Genomic DNA, 18964 nt, shown 5'->3' with positions numbered 1-18964 from the left:
GTCTGACAGCCCCAGCCTGCGGCAGCCCTGCGTGACCCACACTGTGTGACAGCCCCAGCCTGCAGCAGTCCTGCATGACCCGCTGTGTGACAGCCCCAGCCTGCAGCAGTCCTGCATGACCCGCTGTGTGACAGCCCCAGTCACACCATCCAAATCCCTTTCTAGTGTATTGCCAGACCCCACCCTCTTCCGCACAGCAGAAACTGCAACTTCCTCTATGTTGCAATTTAGGATCAATGCCAGAATAAACAAATCTTTAAAAAAAAACCACAACCAGTGCCAGCTAGAATTATCTAATATGACTGTAGGCTGCATCCCCGCAGTGCCTATTAGGTCATTATAATGACATAACCATGGCTGACACTTCCACTCCCATGATGCACCTGCTATGACACTTCTGAGACTTCCAAAAAAGGACAAGAAACAAGAGGTACTTGAGCCCGCGGGAAGCTCCACCTCTTTGCATATTCCATTAAGCTCCGCCCCAGACACCACCCCTTTACGTCCCTGTAGTATAAAAATGCAGCCCCAAACCTTACTGATTACAGCTCATTCTCCATCTTGCCTGCATTTATTCCTTGTGGGTGTATTTGTCCTTCACAGAACGACCAATTTTCAGTAACAGATCACCGATGCTGCAGGAGGAGACTACATTTCTAAATTGATTCACTTTTTAAAAATTATACCACGTGCAGCAGGAGTGTGACGTAAACCCACTGAAAAAACATTTGAATATTCTCCAGCAAGTTTCACTTTTCGTTTCTTGTTCACTGAAGTTTGATACACGTGAATGTAATAAGATTTTTCATAATTTTACTGTTTTGAAAACATTAGTAATTAACATTAAATTGCCTTATAACATTTTTAATGATTTGTTATTTTGTCATGAAGAAACTAAGAATGTGGTAAAATATCAGTTTTGTGAAAAAAAAAAAAATTATACACCCAAGCCTCTCTCACAGAACACCAACACTCCTGGTTTTTCAGGGCATACCCCCCACATTCGGAACCCGAGGACAAGGCTGAGTTGAATGCGCTTTCTCCCTATAAACCCCTTCCACAACCACCCCCCCACCCCCGTCACAAGACCCAAGGCAGATTGCTTAGAGGGCTTGGGAGAGAATAACAAGCATCTGGCTCCGCAACCCACAGCCAGATCCAAGAAAAACAGCTGCCAGCCATCCTCCCTGTACCCCGCACCAGCCCTTTCCAACTGCTACTGGGCGCCAACAACCCAGCAACAAAGGAAACCACAGGATAAAAGACCAGAGTGCAGCGGTGTAAGGCTACCGATGGCTTCAGCCACCTAGGCACACACGCAAGTGTGTGTGGCCCAGGTTCTCGGGTGGACTGTACGTCTTTGAGAACTGGCCTAGGAAATCCCCAACAGTGACTTGAGGCAAGAGGCAAAGAAGCCACTGAACACTCAGCACCGCAGGCAGCAGCAGCCCAGACCCTGAGATCGAGTGCCAGCCTCTCGATTCCTCCACCGACAGACCCTCCTGGCGGTCCTCACGTGTGGGGCTGTGGCTGCTCAGACCTGGCACTGGGAACCCAGACCTCACTGCGCTGTCACCCTCTGCTGCTTTCTCTTGCTTCCAGGCGAGCAGCCTTCTGGTGGCTCAAGGGCCTGGCACTGGCACTGGCTCAGCTGCTCTGAGGCCACCTTGGCTCTGTCACGTGACGGATCATGTCAAGACAGCAGCTGCAAGAGGGCAAACTCAACTAATGAGACAGGAGGCAGAGACCTGCCAGATTTCCTCTGGGTTTTTAAAAAACATTTTTATTTATTTATTTTTTAATTTGAGAAGCAGAGAGAGAGAAAGAGAGAGAGCTCCCATGTGCTAGAGCACTCTGCAAACACCTCCAACAACCCTCCACAGAGCGGGGGACCAAAGGCAGGTCTCTTGGTGGGTGGCAGGAGCCCAGTCGCCTGAGCCCTCCCTGCTGCCTCCTAGCGCCTGCATGAGTAGGAAGCTGGAATGGAGAGCCGGAATCTGCGGTCAAAGTCAAATCCAGGTACTCAGACGCGGGACGCAGGTGTCTCAACCAGCAGCCTACCAGGCCAAATGCCCTCTCCAAGACTGGGTCCTTTATAACAGCCCCCCAGGGTCCCACAAGCACAACACAGATTCCTTCTGAGGGCAGTGCCTTCAGGGACCTAATGCCTCCCAAGAGGCCCCACCTCCTCCAGGTTCCACCACCTCCCAGTACCTGAATCCTTAGGAGACAAAGGGCATCCAAATCATTGCAGACCACAGCAGTTAGTAATTGTGAGGCCTCCACAAAACACACCAAACACCGCACTTAAGGGAGGTAGACGCAAACCCAGAAGAACATGTCACTTGTTTCTTTTCTGTTTTTGTTTTTGACAGGCAGAGTGGACAGTGAGAGAGAGAGAGACAGAGAGAAAGGTCTTTGCCATTGGTTCACCCTCCAATGGCTGCCGCAGTCGGCGCACCGCGCTGATCTGATGGCAGGAGCCAGGTGCTTCTCCTGGTCTCCCATGGGGTGCAGGGCCCAAGCACGTGGGCCATCCTCCACTGCACTCCCTGGCCACAGCAGAGAGCTGGCCTGGAAGAGGGGCAACCGGGACAGAATCCGGTGCCCCGACCGGGACTAGAACCTGGTGTGCTGGCGCCGCAAGGCGGAGGATTAGCCTAGTGAGCCGTGGCGCCGGCATCACTTGTTTCTACACACAGATACGAGTAGTTAGGTGTGGACAAAAACAAGGCATCTCTGAAGAACATCTCAAACCAAGCTCCTGCATTTTCGCGAATGAGAAAACATTCAGGCTGCTGACATTCAGTGAGCTTCTTGATGCCACATGGCAACTCGGTGCTAGACTTGAACCAAGAAACCTGGTCTCCCTATTCTCAGGCTAAAGTCCTCCCTGGTAACTGCACGCCCCACAAGCAGAAGGATGTGAATGAGCCGTCACTCAGTCTCACTCAAGGTCTGCACACTGGCTTCCTGGGCAGCTGTGGCGCCCGCTGCCCCTGTCCACTCTGCAAATTTACTGGAGTTACAGCACCTTCGGGGCAGATGCTGTGTCCAGTTTGACTTCAGCAATCACAGAGCAACTGACCAAGGGCTTGGCAGATGGGGACTTCAGGGCTTCTGAGCAGGGTGCTTCCTTACCTGCTGCTGACCGACACCTGGAGGGAATTCGTGGGAAAAAATAAATAGAAGCACTTATATATGGGGGGACAGAGAGATAGAAAGAGATCTTCGATATGTTGGTTCACTGTGGGAAGTAAGCCCACCTGAGACCACCGACCTACTAAAGATTAGATTCAGAAGCATAAAGGAAGCGGAAAGCGAGGTGTCTGTTGATACCTGGTACTGGGAGCAGTGAGCAGGGGGTGGAAGCAGGCACCGCCCTCAGAAATCCAGCTCTTTTTATCCCCGCCATGCAGAAGTCCCCTCCCCCACTCCTCACCGAAACTTGGGAGGTGCACCTACACCTGAGAGGCTACCTAAGGCAGAGTGAAGGAGGGGTAATGGCCGATTTAGGACAGGGGAAGGGGAGTTACACCGCGGGATCATCAGCGCACCAGGAACTCAGAGGCAAGAGCACTGTGTACCAGACATCTGGTTGTTAGAGATTACAGAATTGCTGAAGGTTACAAAGATAACAAGTGGTGCACAGTTTGCCAAGCTGGCTCAACAGTCAACCTGCTGTGAGGTTCTCGCAGCTCCCTATCCACATGCTGCTGACGCCTACTATCACGCCTGCAATCGGCTGTCTTTTATGCAAACACACCACGATCATTTCTGACATTCACTTCCCAAATGCTCACAACAGCCACGGCTGGGCCAGGCCAAAGCCAGGAGCCAGAAATTTCACCTGGATCTCCCAGGCGGATGTGGTAGGAACCCAAGCACTTGGGCCATCACCTGCTGTCTCTTAGGGTGCATCAACAGGAAACCAGAAGCAGAAGCAGAGGCGAGACTCAGTTCCAGGTGATCCGATATGGGATGTGAGAGCCCCAAATGAGGCTTAACCTACGATACCGCGCTGTCTGCCGCCTTGCTGGGTGTTTTATCTACAACTGATTAAAACATCCAAACCAATAACAGAAAATTGTAATTCAAGTGGTTTGAAACGCGGGAATTTTCTTGCCCTAAATTCCAAGGCAAAACTCTCAGGGCAGAGCACGAGCGAAGGGCTGGGCACGCGCCTGCCTTGCTCCACCGTGGTGCGCTTTCTCCACCCCTCACTGAGTGCTTTCTCAGCTCACTCTAGACGAGTCAGACACAGCATTGCCGACAGTTCTTCTCCTTGACCCAAATCGAAGCTGTTCTGAGTTTCTCTTTACAATGAGTGTTTTGTGCAGCATGACTGGACAGAGTCCAGATTCCAGTATTTATGGCCAGTCCAATGTGCAACTGGCAGGGGCCCCCATTCTTCTAGTTCACTCACGAAATCTGCATCAACACTCCCCTCTACACATTGATAAATAAAGGGGACACACAAAGCACCTGCCCTCTCCTGCCCCACCCCCACGACCGTACACTCCGAGGCAAGAGCACACAGGTTTCGGAAGTCAGAGTTAACTCCAGGCCCCATGGAGGTGAAGCAGAGCCATCTCTGAGTCTCTTGTGTGAGTTTCTTTTGAGGCTGGGTCTCTGTGAGGTCATGTGAGAGCGTGGACAAGGATGCTTCAGTCACTGATCCACCAAGTATTTACTAATCACCAGCTCTGCAGAGCCCAGGTGAACAGGACAGCTACGGTAGCCTCGATCGCCGAGCACAGAAGCCAAGTGAGGGTGAGACAGGGCGCAGGGCAGGGCTAAGTGGGAGAACTGAACGAAGCAATCCCACAACTCGGGGCCTCCGTTTCTCCTTTCTTACATCTCTGCCTCTGTCGAGCTTGAGGCAGGAGGCAGAGAAGGCCAACTGGAGGAGTCGAGGCATGAGATGACCATGGACTAAGTGCAGAAACGGAACAGAGACTCCCTGTTTAAACAGGTAGGACAGGAAGCCGGCACACCCCATAGCTCGCAGCGTTCTAATTCCTCAACTGATAAATTGTCAGAAACCGCCAGTTTGGAGAAATCTTCACTTAGAAGTTAACATACAGGAACAATAATCTTCACTCAAAAGCGGTGTATACAGAGGTGACAATGGCCAGGGCACCTGCATAGGTAGAGAATCTCCATACCTCATTAAGGGTCTTTCACCCAGTGCCTAACCACCCCTATAAAAGAGAAGCCATTAACACTTAGGGACCTCAGACAGGGTCAGATCTGCTGGCTGCTCCTGCTGTCTGAAGGAGGGAACTTCTTTCCTGTGATAAGCTTTTGCTATTGCACTTGCTATTTGTCTGAGTCTCATCCAATTTATTGCTTGAGGTTCAAAAAGACCTGATCGATGGTTTCACACTTGCAGCTCTGACAACAGCGGAATAGACCGCAAATGTTGAACAAAGGAAACAGCTCATGACAAACCGTATTAAATGCTATAAAGAAAAAAAAGTAACAGAGTGCTTCTCTGAAGAATAAAAGGGGAGGGCTGCCTGAAACAGGATGGTGGTTAAAGAAGGAGAGGTGACATTTCAGGCTAAAACTAAGAGAAGAGAAAGAGCCACACCTGGTCAGAGAGAAGCTTCAAGAAGAGGGAAGAAGATAAACAAGCTTGGGATAGGAACACTCACGTCCCAGGAAGGGCACGAAGCCTGGGCGCTGGAGCTTAGCGAGTGCAGGGGCAGCGCATTGTGTCCGACCTTCAATCCCACTGTCTACAAAAGGAACTTGCAGCACAGCTCCACGGAGGAAAACAGAACAGGGAGTGGGGGACAGAGTTCTGGAACAGTGAGTGACGCGGCCGCCTGGGATGCCGGCATCCCATACCAGAGCGAGGCTTTGTATCCCAGCTGCTGCACTTCCACCCAGCTCCTTGCTAATGCACTGGGGGAGGCAGGGGAACGTGGCCCTGCACCCACATAGGAGACCTGGGTGAGTTCTAGGCTCCTGGCTTCAGCCTGGCCCAGCCCTGGCTATTGGGGCCATTTGGGGAATGAACTGGCAGATGGAAGATCAGAGTTACAGAGAGAGAGGAAGAGAGCGAGCTCTTGCATCTTCTGGTTCACTCCCCATATGGTTGCCATGGTCAGGACTGGACCAGGCCAAAGCCTGGAGCCAGGAGGGTCATCTGGCCTTCCACATGCGAGGCAGGCACCCAAGCACTTGGGCCATCTTCAGCTGCTTTCTCAGGCACATTAGCAGGGAGCTGGATAGGAAGTGGAGCCCAAATGGGATTCCAGCATCACAGGTAGCAGCTCTGCTTACCTCACCACAACGCTGGGCCCTGGGAGAAGGGCTTTTAATGAGAATGGGCTTTCCCTACATGAAGTGCAAGCCATCCGGCTGTTACCATGTCTACACATACAGCTTTTAAGTGAACGTTCTCACACCTATACCTTAGCTTTTATTTTTTTTTGAAAAAAAATGATTTATTTATATGAAAGGCACTGTTACAGAGAGGGAAAGAGAGGCAGAGAGGGAGCGAGAGAGAACCCGGGGTGCCAGAGCCGCAGGTGGAGGATTAGCCAAGTGAGCCATGGCGCCGGCCTACTTTAGCTTTTAAGAGAAGATTTTTACAAACCTCAGTTTTTCTGACAAGGAATTTATCCATCAAGGAATGTGAGCTATGGGTTTGGTTGGCTCCTGTCTTATCAGTTTAAACTGGGGTTTCTTTTTCTCAGTTTCTCCAGTAGCCTTTATCCATCTCTTGCCCTGTCTTCTCCAGTTAGCCTCTCTCTGCCTCCTGCCTCCTGCCTCCAGGCTGAGATGGACAGAGATACAGGGAAGCAGATGCCGTTGCTGTCGGAGAGTTTTGGAATCTGCTTTTCTCAGCTTTCCCAGTTCACCCTGCACCATCTCCTTGCTCAGCCCCATGAATCAAGTTTTCTCCAGGAACACTCTTAGCATGGGGTAGCTGAGTAGGTCTCACGAACACCAGTCTTAGACATTCACGTCTGTCTGGGAGGTGGCAGCAAGAGTGCAGTGGTGGCTCAGCTCTGTGTCTCGGAGTCCTGGAGGGGCACAGGTGAGAGCTGAAGAAGCCTGCCTCAATTTGCCTTTTTAAAAGCCGAAGTTTATTTTTAACTTTTTTCCAAAGGCAGAGAGAGAGGAAGGGGGCAGAGAGAGAGATAATCCATTTGCTGGTTCACTCTCCAAATGGCTGCAGTGCAATGGCCAGAGCCAGGAGCCAGGAGCTTCATCTGGTCTCCCGTATTGGTGCAGGGTCCAAACAACTGGGCCATTCTCGGCTGCTTTCCCAGATTCATTAGCAGGGAGCTGGATTGGAAGTAGAGCAGTCGGGACTTGAACTGCTGCCAATGTGGGATTGTGGCGCTCCAAGTAGTGGCTTAACCCACTGTGCCACAGCGCTGGCACCAAACTTTCTCGTAGGAAACTTTTGCCATTACACTTCCTGTTTGAGCCTTGTCCAATTCATTGTTCAAGATTCAAAAGAACGCCCATGCTTTCCTACTTGTGACTTCAACCCCAAGATTATGTGTGGGTCCTCTTTTGTGGCCCTATCCCTTACACACACAGCACTAAAACAAGTGACCGCTGTGAGCAGTCTTGGAAAATCATGACTGCTGGGCATAGACGAAGCAGGCGATGAGGGCAACCATGAAGAGACTCCCAGAAGGACCAGCATGCTCTGACCTGATGCTTCTCAAACCTCAGAGAACGCTTGAGCAACGTGTTCAACAGCCCCAGAGCTTCTGGGACCACGGGCTCTCCAGAATCCTCCCCAGATCAGACAAGGCCGATGCTGTGCGCCTGGAGACTGTACTTTGGGAACCAGTGGTCTACATCCTGGAGACTGGCAAAAATTTAAACTGGAAGAGCTGGAGAAACAGGTCATGGCCACCTAGGAGGCTCCTTCTGGCAGACTGAGTCATCCCTAGCAAGTCACTCCCCTGTGCCCTGCAACACCCAGTTATCTGCAGAGGTAGAAACAACGCAGCTCCTCCACACCCAGCCTCTCCTTCCCACATTCTCGCCTCATGACTCATCACACACAGGCAAACATAAAGAGAACACTGCTCCAGTTCCCTATTCAGAGTCAAATGAATAAAAGCTGGAAGGTTTGTTACAGAAAAATAACACCTGCTTAAGGAATCCAGGGACTGACTGCAGGGAGAAGGCAACAGAAAGCCTTCAGGTAAGGAAGGAATTTGCCACTATGGTAGCTTTTTTTATTTTTTCCTTTTGACAGGCAGAGTTAGACAGTGAAAGAGAGACAGAGAGAGGGTTATAGACAGTGAGAGAGAGAGAGACAGAGAGAAAGGTCTTCCCTCCGTTGGTTCACCCCCCAAATGGCTGCCATGGCCAGTGCGCTGCACCGATCCGAAGCCAGGAGCCAGGTGCTTCCTCCTGGTCTCCCATGCGGGTGCAGGGCACAAGCACTTGGGCCATCCTCCACTGCCTTCCCAGGCCTCAGAAGAGAGATGGACTGGAAGAGGAGCAACTGGGACAGAATCCGATGCCCCAACCGGGACTAGAACCCGGTGTGCCGGCGCTGCAAGGCGGAGGATTAGCCTAGTGAGCTGCGGCGCCGGCTACCACTATGGTAGTTTTAACTGACACCACTGGCTGGTCTAGAACTGACACCTTTCAGTTGAGTTCCCTGCATCGCCACTGTTGTCTAGAGCCGCAGCTCCAGTCACAGGGCAATGGAGTAAGTCTTTATCCCATGGTTTGAACAAAGCAGCCGACCACAAATCAACCTGTGGGCAAGCACCCAGGAAGTAGCTGGCAAATACAGGAAGTAGCCTGCAGATACAAATACCTACAGTGATTCAGGCACAAGACCTGAGAATTCTCTTACGACAGGTGTCAGGGGCCAGTGTTGTGGCGTAGCAGGTTAAGCCACTGCCTGAGGTGCCAGCATCCTATATGGTTGCCCGGTCAAGTCCCAGCTGCTTCACTTTAAACCCAGCTCCTTGCGAATGTGCCTGGGAAAGCAGCAGAAGATGGCCCAAGTGCTTGGGTCCCTGCACCCACACGGGAGACCTGGAGGGAGCTCCTGGCTCTTGGCCCCAGATCAGCCCAGCTCCAGCCATTGCAGCCATTTGGGGAGTAAACCAATGGATGGAAAATCTTTCTTCCCTTGTTCCCCCATCCCATAACTTGGCCTTTCAAATAAAGAAAAATCTTAAAAAAAAAAAAGTCCACAGATTTTCTGATTTACAAATTCCCCATCCAGCTTCTGGTGTGAGAAATTGCTCAGGACTTCAAAACAGATCTGCTGCAGAGTGCAGGTGCTGGTGCTTCGCAGATGTGTGTGGCCTCTCTGGTCGGCCTTGTTGAAGAAAGCAACCTGTGTGCCATCCGTGCCAACTGTGTAACAATGGGAGAAGAGAACGTGTGTGAGACTCCACCGTGATATATACGCTGTGCAGTACTGAGCTGTTTTAAAAAATGAAATCTTGTCTGTTACAACAAGAGGGACACAACTGGAAACCATTCTACTCGGTGCAATAAGGCAGTTCCAGAAAGACAGATATGTTTTCCCTGATCCAAGGTAACGAACAGAGTACCTAAAATGCAATGTATTGGTGTGAAATGCACATGTTGAGATCAGATGATTGTTTAGAGACCTTGTCTCTTCAGTTGAGGAACAGTGTTTTGGGTTTTGTCGTTGTTGTTGAAGATTTATTTATTTGAAAGTCAAGTTACACACAGAGAGACGACGGAGAGGCAGAGAGAGAGAGAGGTCTTCCAGCCGCTGGTTCACTCCCCAAATGGCCGCAAAAGCCAGAGCTGTGCCAATCCAAAGCCAGGAACCAGGAGCTAGGAGCCTCTTCCAGGTCTCCCATGTGGGTGCAGGGGCCCAAGGACTTGGACCATCTTCTACTGCTTTCCCAGGCCATAGCAGAGAGCTGGATAGGAAGTGGAGCAGCCGGGACTTGAACTGGTGCCCATATGGGATGCTGGCTCTGTAGCCGGAGGCCTCACCCGCTAAGACACAGCATCGGCCCCCAGTGTTTTTTCCTTCGTACTGCTTAACTCTTTTACTTAGTGTGGGGTTAACTTTGATCATTAAGTAAACTGAAAATAGGTTTTTGTAAAAATTAAGACTGGGAATGGGAGAGGGAGGAGGAGGACGGGTTGGAGCATGAGCATGAGGGAGGGAAGGGTGGGAAACATCACTATGTTCCTAAATCTGTTTATGTGAAACACATGAAACTTGTATAATTTAAATTAAAAAAAAATTCCATGGGACACAACTCATTCTCAAAAGAAATTATTTTTCTCTTGTTCCTGTTATCGGCAGCTCTGAACATTAGATATTTTTCCCCATGGGGTCAAAAGGTTCCTAACTACATGACTGCACGTGAAAAATAGGGGGCAGAAATCAGGTACTGGAAATTTTTTCATTTAACCTATGTGTGGATTTTTAATATACATGCAAGGACACAAAGCAATCACACAAGTCAAAATGTTTCAGTAAACAAATTTCAGTGTTCAGTTTTCTAACAGTTATAAATAAATCTGTAAAATTTGTCTGCACAAGGCCAGCATTTGGATTTTTTTAAGTAAATTTTCTTGTTTTTTTTTTATATTTTTATTTATTTATTTGAGAGGGAGAGACAGAGAGAAAGGTCCTTCATCCACTGGTTCAATCCCCCAAATGGCCACAATGACCACAGCTGGCCCAGACTGAAACCAGGAACCAGGAGCCAGGAGCTAGGAGATTCTTCCAGGTCTCCCACGTGGGTGTAGGGACCCAAGTACTTGTGCCATCTTCCACTGCTTTCCCAGGTGCATTAGCAGGGAGCTGGATCAGTAGTGGAATAGCTGGAAATCAAACCAGTGCCCAATGGGATGCCAACACTCCAAGTGGCTTTACCTGCCACACCACAAGACTGCTGGTCTCTGAATACAGCCATATCCTTGCATCAACTGTTGTCTCAGGTGAATTGGACATCCAGTGGAGATGTCCATCCTGACATCAGGATGAGCATCAGCCTCAAGAATCTCAAATCCTCTGAATCAATGGCTGGAGGCAAGCTGTTCAGTGAACAAGACTTAGATGTCATCCTTAGGGCTGTAGGCTTCCAGAACTCTGAATTCTTATGCCCTGTTCACGCAAGGATGGATGGATTTCTAAAATGTTTCAACCAATCCACCTTCCTTGGACATCACTAATGCCATCAACTAAAAACACACTTAGAATATTCACTGCACTAATTCGTAAAGCTGCTGGGGTCACTCAGAAGTACTGGTAAGCCAAGCTCTGTAGCGGCGATCCTAGATTATGAGCTTTGAGATCTCAGTGTCAGAGAAAATCCTCTGGTACTGCACTGCCCTACAAAATACCTGCCTGATATCACACCTTTTAGGCCAATTTGTTTGTAGGGTAATTTTCTTGTAATGGAGAAAATGATATTGAAAAACTGGATTTTGCCAAGTTGAAGATGGACAGTATGTTCCTAGATTCACTATAAGGCAGGACACATGCTGACAGCTCAGCATGTCACTGGTAACTGGAGGAGTTTGAACGACTCACCCAGGTGTTGAAGTCCTGACACCCAGTGAGATGGGATTAGCAGTTGAGATCTGGGGAATAATTAGCTCACGAGGGTTGGCCCTCAGGACTGGGATTAGTGTCCTCGGCACAGGGACCTCAAAGAGCTCTTTGGCCCTCATTCCACCATGGTACCATACAATGAGAAGTCAGCGACCTGTGAGACTGTTCTCACCAGATCCTAACCATGTGCATATCTTGATTTCAGGCTTACAGCCTCCAGTACAGTTAGAAATAGATTTCTACTGTTTCCAAGTTGCTTGGTCCATGACATTTTATTAAAGCAGCCCAAACCCACCAAGACTACAGCCTAGCAATGGCACGGAAAACAGACTCTTGCAATCTTTCTCCTTCCTTGGAACCAGCACTGTGGTTCAGTTTAGTCCGCTGGGGCCATATCCGGAATGAACCAGTGGATGGAAGAGCTCTGTCTCTCCCTCTTTGTAACTCTGCCTTTCAAATTAATTAATTATTTTTAAGAATGGCTATCACAAAGTCTAAAGGGAAAGTCCACTTCCCAGGGAAGAGAGAATTCTCTTGTGTGCCTGCATGTGTTACGTGACAGGGGTCCTCAGACCCTAGAGATAGGAGAGCAAACAGACTATCTTGAAGCTCACCTTTGCCTCTGATCAAAATTCTGTTTCACAGCCTCTTGCCTGCATGTTTATGCTCGTGGAACAGGATGTGGCATTAAACACTGAGGGCCCAGATGTGCCCCGCTTCCAACCAGCCTAACCACAAAAATACCATCCAAAAACTTTTTTTTTGTGAGGACCTTGCAAAAAGCAAAGACCAAAAAAGGGTATCACAAGTCCTCTCCCAAGCAGCAACAGCCAGAAGTGCAAAAACCCAGTCAGCTTTGGGCCCAAGCACCTGTGGAAACCAACCCCCAGGAGCACTGTGGACACCCCTTGACTGGAAGCCCCCTATGGCGGGGTCCTTCCACCAGTCCCACCTGCTGCTGGGGGCTTTTTTACTGCCTGATTGTCTCTGGTCTCATCTGTCTTCTTCTTGCAGACACCAACCTGGATCCAATCCACGAGATTCCCACAGTGCAGGTAGATTTCCTAAAGGAACTGTCTAGGAGTGTTTGAAATAGACACAGATCCTTCTCGGGCCAGATCGGGTCTTGCGTTTTCCATGTACCCCAAGTATTACCAGAACCTTCACTGAATCCAGAAAATGTTGATACATCTTCTGTGTCATTTACACATTCATCAAGAGCTTGTTTGAGAAACTCAAGTTCAGACTTAATTTTTCATTCATTAAGGACTTTTTAAAAGAGCTTTGCCCTTGGGGCTGGCATTGTGGTATAGTGGGTTAAGCCTCCACCTACAGCACCAGCATCCCATATGTGTGCTAGTTGGAGTCCCAGCTGCTCCACTGCTGATCCAGCTCCCTGCTGATGCACCTGAGAAAGCAGTAGAAGATGGCCCTGTATTTGGGCCCCTGTACCCATGTGGGAGACCTGGAAGAAGCTCTTGTCTTCAGCCTGGCCCAGCCCAGGCCCTTGTAGCCTTTTGGGAAGTGAACCAACAGATGCATGATCTTTCTGTCTCTCTCTCTCTGTAACTCTCCCTTTCAAATAAATAAATGGCATCTTAAAAAATAATAGGGGGCTGGTGCTGGGGCACAGTAGGTAAAGCTGCCGCCTGCAGTGCCGGCATTCCACATGGGCCCTGGTTCAAGTCCCAGCTGCTCCAGTTCAGATCTGGCTCTCTGCTATGGCCTAGGAAACAACAGAAGATGGCCCAAGTCTTTGTGCCCCTGCACCCACACGTGAGACCCAGAAGAAGCTCCTGGCTTCCTGGCTTTGGATCGGTGCAGCTCTGGCTGTTGCAGCCATCTGGGGAGTGAATCAGCAGATGGAAGACCTCTGTCTCTGTGCCTGTGTTTATGTGTCTCTTTAACTCTGCCTTTCAAATAAATAAATAAATGTTTAAAAAAATAGCTTGCACTTAGAGTATGGTAAAAAAAAAATTAACCTAATACATAAATGGTTGTAGGTTTACACAATACATATGAGGGACCTCCAAGAAGTTTGTGGGGAAATGAATTAAAGGTTTGTTTGGGGGCTGGTGCGGTGGCACAGTAGGTTAATACTCCGCCTGCAGTGCCGGCATCCCATGTGGGCACTGGTTCTAGTCCCGGCTGCTCCTCTTCCAATCCAGCTCTCCACTACGGTCTGGGAAAGCAGTAGAAGATGGCTCAAGTCCTTGGGCCCCTGCACCCATGTGGGAGACTCTAAGAAGCTCCTGGTTCTTGGCACAGGATGGGCACAGCGCTGGCTGTAACAACCATTTGGGGAGTGAACCAATGGAAGACCTTTCTCTCTGTCTCTCCTCTCACTGTTTATAACTCTCTCTCTCAATCGTTATTTTTATTTATTTGAAATGCAGGTTCATTCTGCGAATGTCCACAGCAGCTGTGGCTGGGCCAGGCTGAAGCTTGAAGATTGAACTCAACCCAGGTCTCCCACGTGGGTGGCAGGAACTCAGTTACTGGAGCTATCATTAATGCCTCCCAAGGAGCTAGAATTGGGAGTGGAACCAGGACTTGAACCCAGGCACTCTGATATAGGATGTGATACACCAGGGTCTTAACCACTAAGCCAAGTATTTGCCACCAAGTTTTATTTTGATGAAAAAAAATTTCAAAACCATGCATATGAAGGGTCTTCAGAAAATTCATGGAAAATATGTATTGTGAAAAGAATTGTGCATATATTTAAAAAATTATTTACACCAAAGATAAACTTGTTTTAATTCTACTCTCCAAGAACTTAGAAAGCGGTTATTTATGTGAGAGAGAGAGAGATCGATTTACCATCTTAGGTTCCCTCCCCAGACACCTGCAACACATACAGCTGGGCCAGGAGCTCCATATGGATTGTCCGCCTGAGCAGCAGGGACTCCAGTACTTGAGTCCTCACCTGCTACCTCCCAGGTGTACATCTGCAAGAAGCAGGATGTGGATCGACTAACCAGGACTGAAACATGCATTTCAACATGGATGTAGGCATTCTAAGTGGTTACTCCACTGCAGGGCCCCACACCTGCATGTCCATGAACTTTTCCCATGAGGCACCCTTGTATGTGTTTATATAACCTACAATAAAACTACTAACCTTTTATGTTCCATTGTTCTGCATACAGAACACCTATAAAGACTCAAATTGAGTTATAAATATACTTGTGGTGACTTGGAATTCAATATTCTCTCACTGAAATAGTCACATAGTTGAAAACTTGGGACTTAAGGGGTTAAAGCAGGAGTGTCCAGACCCTCCTCCACATATCAAGGTCAGACTGCTCAGTCCTCTCCACTTACATTTAACCAACCCCTGACCAGGTAGCCTGCGGCTTTGTGCAGCTCCCTAGTCAGTGCGCCTGGCAGGTAATCAGTGCATCAGCGTCTAGTACCTGTCCCTCCATCGCTTTAGACCTCAGGGAGCCCGTCATCCGCAGCAGTCAGGGCTGGATGCACTGCGTGCAACTGCGGTCCTCGAGGCGGGAGGCGTGGCTTGGGGGACGCCTGGCAAGCGCTGTGAAAAGGCAGGCAGATGGTGCTTCCCATTTATATGAGCGCTCTGCTCACAGCACAGCTGCTCTGAGACCACAGCAGAGGGCCAAGTGCAACGTACTGGGCTACCAAGCTCATCCCAGCCGACCTTAATAAAACCGTTAAGGACAACACTGCTTAAATGTGGGGCAAGGGTGAGATGTGGCTCCCCAAAGCCAAGTTCTGGGGCCCTGCAGATTTAAGGGACCCCAGAGGAACTGTATTCCTGAGACCTCCTAGGGAGGTCCTGCCAGGGCTCCAAGGACTCCTGGCTGAACTGCTCTGAGGGACAGGAGACCCCTGGGGGTTCTGTTCAAGCGACCACAACTCGTCCTGGAGAAGCGAAGATCTGGTAAACTGGGAGCCATCTGTTTGGCTGAGCTTGGGCTTCCAAGTAGTTCTTGGCCTGTGCTCCAAATACATGCTGAAAGCCAAACTGGTTTGAAGGGAGTCTCGGCACTTCTAGTGATTTCTTCCTTAACACCTCCCTCATGAGGAGGGAGAGAGCTGAATTTCAGAAGTACCCTTGAAGGCGGGTCTAGGGACGGCATGTAAGCTTTCAAATGACACAGATCCACAACCAAACAAAACAAGCTTTAGCTCAAAATAACTGTGGAACTTGCGCGTTGCACAGACAACCACCAATCCCCCTCTTCATCTTTCGTTGTATTGAATACGAGATAACTTCAGAAAGAACATGGAATTAAAAGATAATCATGTTGGTGCAAAAATAATGCTTTCAAATCCATGCCTTGCTTTCCTCGTTGTCTGTGAATGTTTTGAAGATCCCTCAGAAAGCTCAAATGAGGCTTTGGATTAAGGACGTCACTCAACTTCTTCTCGCGCACTCTGAACGTTTTCTAAGGGTCAGAAGCAATAGAGAGGTAAAGGCGGACCTGCTGCCTCAAAGCAGCTCCCGTTTCCCGCAGTGGGGGTGGTACAACCACTGCCTGCAGCTCTGTCACCAGATAGGGTTTGAAAGGCTGTGCCAACAGCGTGCAGGTTGTGTAATGGGATCTGCGAGGTCAGGTCCCATGAACACCCCCTGGAAGGGTGAGGGCACACACCACAGGTGGGGTGATCCTTGAGCTGGGATTGGGAGAGCCGTGGGGAGGCCCCATTCTGTCCGATGCTGCGGCAGCCACCGTGTTTTCTAGTTGGAGGAGCCACACCAGACGGCTGGCGACACGAGGAGCTAGCGTCAGTATCAGGTCAAGTGTGGCTGACACAAAGAAAATACACGCTGGATGCCAGGCGACGAGAAGAAAGGAGTTAGATCCGCCAAGGACACAAAGATGGAGCGCGTGACACGGAGTTTGTGCAGGTGGCACAGGTCAGCCTGTGACACGTGCGTGTCGGCAGGGGCTCGAAGGCTGGCAGAGTGCCAAGTCTGACGGTGGAGAAGAGACGGGTTCAGGTGTGAGCTGGTGCCCAGGGCCTTGGGCGGTAACTGCCAGCTTCCAACTCGGGATGGAGAAAGCCAGCCCGGCTCCCCTCTCTAGTGGGTCAGGGGCTCCCTGGCTGCCTAGCCACGGCCTCTGAAACCATGCCCCTTCCCACGGCGGCGTTGGCCCACCCATCTTCTGATGGCGAGTCCCCACCGAGCAGAGGTGAAGGGGCCAGCTCTGACAACTCCCCGTGCTGGGTCTCCCTCTTCGACTCCTACCTGCGTCACAACGGAACTTGGCACCCATCATCTCAGCTCCTCCGCGCCTGGGGAACCACAAAGAGCTCAGCATGGGAAGCTGTGCGTTGCGTTTGCAGGAGCCCCGGGCGGTGCCGTCTCTTCTCCTCACCGTGGAGCCGGCGCCTGGCTGACTTCCAGCTGTCAAAGCTCTCCCTGGCAGCTGGAATTTAAACACTCTGCGCTCTGCTCCCCCCACCCCACCCCCAGCACCACAGAAGCAATGGCTGAAGGCAGCTGGTGTATTAATATCCCAGATCCCTCACCCATCCCATGACACAACTCTGAAGCATGCGTTTGCCCCAACCCTCAGAGGCCCCGGCGGGATTAAGCTACGGTTACTCACGGCGCAGCCGGCTGGACGTCAGCTCCCTGTCCGGTCAGGCTCACTTCGCCATTTCCCTCCCAGGGTTTCCTGAGCTCAGCTCCCAGGGAAATGACTTGCTCTCAAATCCCTTCTCTAGGGCCTGCACCTGTGGCAACCCGAGACCACGCAGTGGTAGATTTAGAAACAGCTTTAAAGGACCTCACCTGCTACAGCAGACCCAGTGGTCATCCCTGCCACCCCAGTCACTGATGTATGTAGGTGGGAAACGGTAAGACAGACAAAAGGAGGAAAAACCGGTCAGCCCATTTACAATTTTCAAGAATAACACGCATCTACCTGGTTCATTACCATTTTTTTAAGGTAAGCTGTATCACTCCACGCTACTTAAAATGTTTGACCTTCAAAACCGGAGGTCATGGCAAGCATTGGGGCAGTGGTTACGATGCTGCCTGAGATGCCCACATCCATGTCACAGTGCCTGGGTCCAAGCTCCACTGCTGATTTTACCTTCCTGCTAATGAATACCCGGAAGTCAGCAGATGATGGCTCAAGTAGGTGGCTTCCTGCCATCCCCAGGGGAGATGCAGGTAGAGTTCCTGGCTCCCGGCTTGAGGAGGCTCCTCCCCCGCTGATCCCAGCTGAGTATCTGGAGAGTGAATCAGCAGATGGATGCTCTCTTTCTGTCTGCCTTTCAAATAAATTTTTTTAAAGCTAGAGGTAAAAGGTGACAATGCAACAATGAACGACAGAATCAGTAGTAAAATAGCAAGGTGGCAGAGTGGGACCTCTTTGCAGGAAGTGGAAGAACATGCACAGGCATTCTGTAGATGGAGAAGGTGGTAGATGTGGTAGATGGAGAAGGGCTGTACCGTTAGTGAAGCAGAAAAGCACATGGTGTGTTAGCAGCGGTTCGTGGATGTTTTAGGCTCAGGAAAAATTTATTTTTATGCATTTTCATAATTTGTACTGAAAAAAAATTGAGAGGGCTGTCGTTGGATCTAACAGAATACTGGTTTAGGGCACCAGTATCCCACGTCAGAGTTGGAGGTGGAGTCTTGGCTTTGGCCCCTGGCCGCAGCCGACTGCTAAGGCACACCCTGAGAGGCTGCGGTGATGTGGCGATGGCTCAGGTGGTTGGTCCCTGCCACCCATAGGACACTAAGTTCCCGGCTCCTGGCTTGGTGCAGCCCAGTCCCAACTCCGGCAGGCGTCTGGGGAATGAACGAGCAGATGGGCGTTCTCTCTCTGCCTCTCAAATAAAAGCACATTGTTGAGGATTCCAGTGAACAATGCTTTGCAGTTTACATTTATTTGTGTTTACTGTATTATAAATGAAAACTAAGAACTTTGAAGTATCTAGTAGTGCATATCATAAATAGCAGCCGCAAACAATAATCAACACATTTTTATAAAAAGCCGGACTATGCTTTCCCAGTGTCCTCCCCCAGTTTTCACTGAGTAGACGGCCGTTGGGTAACACTTCCGTGGCTCTCTTTGGTGTCCAGCCCGCTGAGGACAGTGGGGTTCTCAGGCCTTCAGTGTCGCATGGGGTCTCTGGAAGGCTCCAGCTTCCGTTCACGAGAACAGAAAACGAAGCAATCAAATCCCAGCTCAGTATTATTGTGTGCTGGTTTTGATCCGTGAAGCCCCTGAACAGGCCTTGGGGATGCCCAGGGCCCCTGAGTCCAGGGGACGAGTGGCAGCATGAGGCAGAGAGCACACAGCCCTGGCGCACGTGGACGTCAGGGGAGGCACAGACTGAGGACCACAGTGTGGCCTTGGCCTTCTGCATCTTCCTAAGCATCCATTTGCTGACAGAACCTTCCATGTCCTTATG

At 50.1% G+C, this 18964-nt stretch overlaps 1 long non-coding RNA gene across 6 annotated transcripts in view; it reads right to left on the bottom strand.

The window, feature by feature from the left end:
* LOC138843903 (uncharacterized) overlaps positions 1–17274 on the bottom strand; it is a 71007-nt gene extending 53733 nt beyond the window's left edge. For 2 of the 6 annotated variants that reach the window (XR_016213093.1, XR_016213094.1), the window contains exons 1-2: positions 17146–17274; positions 16782–16828 (exon numbers count right to left, since the gene is read on the bottom strand). This is a non-coding gene — a long non-coding RNA (uncharacterized LOC138843903). Of the gene's footprint in view, positions 1–8160; positions 9364–14976; positions 15099–15690; positions 15976–16368; positions 16506–16781; positions 16829–17145 lie in introns of those variants that run through there. The other 4 variants (XR_016213090.1, XR_016213092.1, XR_011379069.2 and 1 more) reach the window with 4 other exon arrangements.
* Positions 17275–18964: the final 1690 nt, after the last annotated feature.

This window comes from Oryctolagus cuniculus, chromosome 9, assembly GCF_051225735.1.
Source record: "Oryctolagus cuniculus isolate XC-2025 breed Fujian yellow rabbit chromosome 9, ASM5122573v1, whole genome shotgun sequence".
Classification (NCBI taxonomy): Eukaryota; Metazoa; Chordata; class Mammalia; order Lagomorpha; family Leporidae; genus Oryctolagus; species Oryctolagus cuniculus.
The sequence above is the reverse complement of the archived record's forward strand: the minus strand, read 5'-3'. Positions and strand labels throughout refer to the sequence as shown.